General features: G+C 41.9%; 1 protein-coding gene across 1 annotated transcript in view; it reads right to left on the reverse strand.

The window, feature by feature from the left end:
- The window catches only part of synr (BH3-only protein sayonara), a 93,735-nt gene extending 91,004 nt beyond the window's left edge, over window positions 1-2,731 (reverse strand). Inside the window, exon 1 of the mRNA XM_076173067.1 lies at window positions 2,631-2,731. The gene's annotated coding sequence lies outside the window, so the exon portion shown is untranslated. The remainder of the gene's footprint in view (window positions 1-2,630) is intronic.
- Between the last annotated feature and the right edge of the window lie 1,987 nt (window positions 2,732-4,718).

Consider the following 4,718-nt stretch of genomic DNA (forward strand, 5'->3'; position numbering starts at 1 on the left):
AACTTCAACATTAAGAAATGTAGTATAATGGGTTTTGGAAAAAGCAAAAATAGAATCCCGGGTCAATATAGAATTGGTACAAAGGAAGTTAAAAAGGTATACTCGGAAAGGGACCTAGGAGTAACTATCAGCAATGACATGACACCAGGCAAACGCGTCAACAAATTATTCGGAGAAACTTTCAACTTATTAAGATCAATGAAAGTGACCTTTGACTACATGGATGAAAAAATGGTAAAGAAAATACTAGTTACACTAATACGACCAAAATTGGAATACGCAGTCACTATGAACACCTAGTACAAAAAAAAAAAAAAAAATAGAATTCAAAGATGGCACCAACACTTTGCGATTTGACATACGAAGAAAGATTGGATAAACTAAATTTATCAACCCTGGAACAAATAATAGAAATAGGTGATTTGATAACCATTTACAGAATTATGAAAGGGATGGAAATTCTTGATAGTGATGACCTACTAAAATGTGACAGAATAAATACAAGAGAACACGAGAAGAAACTTAAGAAAGACAGTTACAGAAGAGATCTGAAAAAGAATATCTTCTCACATAGAGTGATAGATATCTGGAACAAACATAATGAGAAAACAGTGAGTGCTAAAACTATACAGGACTTTAAGAACTGGATGCGGAAAGATACAACTGCGGGTCCCTACAAGCACAGCTCTTCTCCCACAAAATACAACTAGGTACAACTAGGTAAACACACACACACACACACACACACACACACACACACACACACACACACACACACACACACACACACACACACACACACACACACACACACACACACACACACACACACACACACACACACACACACACACACACACGCACACACACACACACACACACACACACACACACACACACACACAGACACACACACACACACACACAAATTCACACACATATATATACATGTATATATATATATATATATATTTACATTTATATATATATATATATATATATATATATATATACATATACATATACATATACCAAAGGCTTTTCCCCCTTCCAAGGGAGGTAACCCCCCCCCCAAAAAAAAAAAGGCATGAAAACCATTCCCACCCATTTCAGCCCTACATACTACACTCCCATCCACTCCCCTTCCCTCACTCTTATATTGGCTCCTCCTGAATGACGGGTCATCCTTGCATTTCGCCCACTACTCTGAGTTAGAAGAAGTGTCGCAAGACACAGCACATCCACAGCAAGGCTGTTTGATTAAATCGGCGAGTCTGTTTCTCCGTCCCCTCATACAGAAATAGAGGGGATGGGCTTCGTCAATTAATTTTTCACACACACTCCCTCACACTGCCACCCTGAATAGGAAGTGACCTTCCCTTATACCCTCTTTCTCCTAATATTTTTTGTATTTAATATCAGTTATTCTGTAATGCAAACCATTCTTTCTGAAGAAGCATCACTGTGCGAAACTAGTCAAGGAATAAACCCCTGTTCTACTCGTGTGTTTCCCTCTACTCCTCATATATATGTATATGTATGTATATATATATATATATATATATATATATATATATATATATATATATATATATATATATGTGTGTGTGTGTGTGTGTGTGTGTGTAATAAAACCACTTGGAAAATAAAATGAAAGGTGACCGAACGTTTTCGTCTATTTAAGACATTTTCAAAGGTGACCTTTGAAAATGTCTTAGACGATAACGTTCGGTCCATTATTTGCTGTCGAGTATTATATATATATATATATATATATATATATATATATATATATATATATATATATATATATATATATATATATATATGTATATCAGTGGTCACCTTGTGATGAAATTATTTTCTGCAAACAAAATGTTGTCGAGGGGACTACGATGGAGACACGTTTACATAAATCTCTGAGACATGCGTGCAGAAGGAAGGAAGGAAGTTGGTGGGGTAGGTTTGGGTATCTGCAACTAATGCACAGCAAATGTATGACGCACGCAAGGCCATTGAGACACGTAAAAGATGTCGCAAAATTATTTGGATCTCATGAGGTATTCGTGATATAAGATACTACTTCAATTTGCAAAAATGAGTTATACTAAGCTGAATAAAATCATTTGGTGTCATCAAGAATAAAATACATAGAATCGTCGCACACGTGCGTACACACACATACACACACACACGCACACGTGTACAAAGCTAAATACCTGAAGTGTCGCAAGGACATATGACGCAAAAAGAATAAAAGATGCAAAGCTCCATCAGAGGGAGAGAATTCGACTTACATACGTTTGGAGCAAACTGAGTAAACGTAATAAAAATTGATCAACAAATCCATATGTAAACTAAAAAGTAACACACGAAAAAAATCAAGAGAAGCGTGTTCCACAGGCACAAGCAGGAGTGAATTCAAAGCTAAAAGGCCAAACGGGAATACGGTCGACATATTCCAGTCTCACAAAGAAAAGAGAAGATACACACACACGCACTCCATCGGCCAACCACACACTTGAGTGAGTAAACATGACCACGCTCCAATGAACAAGACAAAGGACACACTACTTGCAGGGCCTCCCTGGCCAACCACGAAGAAGACACAAGGTGGCTTAGGAACCTACGTCACAGCCGCAGGCGGGGGCGGACCGAGTACGACACGAGAGACGAGACGGGCACAGCCCCCGAATCAGCGCATGACGACGCCCAGTTCCTGTCGACGGTCAGCGGGGGACTGACTGACTGACTGAGACCACACTCCTGTCAACATGCGCGAGACCTTCTCCCTTCGGCACCGTTCTCCACCTCCTCCTCCTCCTCCTCCTCCTCCTCCTCCTCCTCCTCCTCCTCCTCCTCCTTCACCTCCTCCTCTCCTCCTCCTCCTCCTCCTCCTCCTCCTCCTCCCTGGACTTTCACCTCTCTTCCTCTTTCTCTCCTTCCCATCCCTCCTCTTTTTTCTGGTCCTCATTCATTTTTAGCTTTCTTCTCCTTTTCCCTCCTATTTACCCTCCACTTTCTCCTTCTTCTCCCTCACCTCCTCTTTCTTCTACTCCTCTTCCTCTACCTTTAGTTTCCTTCTGTTCTTCCTCCTTGTGTTCTTCATCTTCTTTTCTCTCTATCTCTCATTCTTGGAGGCATTTTGTTTTTACTTTACAGGTTCCCTTTTTAATACTACCTCAGTTTTAACTATCATCTGCTCATCTAATACAATACATACTTTACGATTATATAGCAGCTAAGAATAACATATCTAGGCCAGCATGGTGGAACAGAGGCTGTATCGATCGCCAGGGGATAGGCCGGCAGTTCTGCACTGGACCTCAAAGGTCGAACACTACCTAATACCAGACGCTTCTATTAAAGAGAGGAATAAATTCGGGGAGTGATGGGGGTCTCGGTCGACTGTGAACTGGTTTTGTGACGGGTCCATCTCCTCGCCTGGTGCGAACCGTTCAATATTATCCAGAGGTATATAATTTATGGCCACGAAAATGTTTGTAATTCTTTACTTTGCCACGGACTTCTGGCCTACATTTCAAACTATTTCTGAACTACTTCCCACTGACCTTTATTCGACCACCACCACCTCTTCCTCCCCTCCTTCTCTTCTTCTTCCTTCACCTTCATCTCTTCCCCAGCTTTATTTATCGAATTAAAGATATCTAATCTCCCCTTCCCCCACCTTTGTGCTCCTCTACCTCCAGCGTTCTCCGCTTATACAACCCACCGATCGAACCGACACCTCCTTTTCACACTCCACCAACTACTCCTCCTTTCTTTGGACTAATTGGACTTGCTCCTCCTCCTTCACTCTCTCCCCCTCCTCCTCTTTCTTCTATTCTTACTCCATATCTCTACTCCATATCTACACTGGAAGCCCCATTCACTCCACAAATTATTTCTACTCCCACTCCATGTCCTCCCTCTCCGTTGTCACTCCTGGGCCTTTCCTCACCTTTGATATTATCCTTCCTTTCATCCCCTCATCCCATCCGTATATTCTTTCAGATCTTCCTCACTGTCGCTTCTATTAAGATTCTCACATTCTCTCAAGTCAGTGGGCTCGTAGCCTCATCTTCCTTAGCTTATTCTTCACTGTCAGTCCAGAGCCATGGACAGCAACCATGCTCACATCGAGGCAAGAGAGGAAGAAAGGAAGGGCGGCTGAAGTCAAAGTTCCAACTTGAGACTCCGTTGAGGAAAGGATGCTCGGATGAAAGAAAATAGCGTTCTCACTGTTGATATTTCATGGTGTTATGCTCCGCACATGATGTTCGAGCCTAATGATTGAACACAGGACCTTCAGAGCACCAGCGGGACCCAGTCGGATATCAATAGTACATAAGACTAGAACCTTAGTATTAACACACACACACACACACACACACACACACACACACACACACACACACACACACACACACACACACACACACACACACACACACACACACACACACACACACACACACACACACACACACACACACACACACACACATACACACACACACACACACACATACACACACACACACACACGCACACACACACATACACACACACATACACACACACACACACACACACACACACACACACACACACACACACACACACACACACACACACACACACACACACACACACACACACACACACACACACACACACACACATAAGAACATAAGAATATAAGAATAAAGGAGACT

Source organism: Oratosquilla oratoria, chromosome 33, assembly GCF_046742065.1.
Source record: "Oratosquilla oratoria isolate Oo_2021 chromosome 33, ASM4674206v1, whole genome shotgun sequence".
Taxonomy (NCBI): Eukaryota; Metazoa; Arthropoda; class Malacostraca; order Stomatopoda; family Squillidae; genus Oratosquilla; species Oratosquilla oratoria.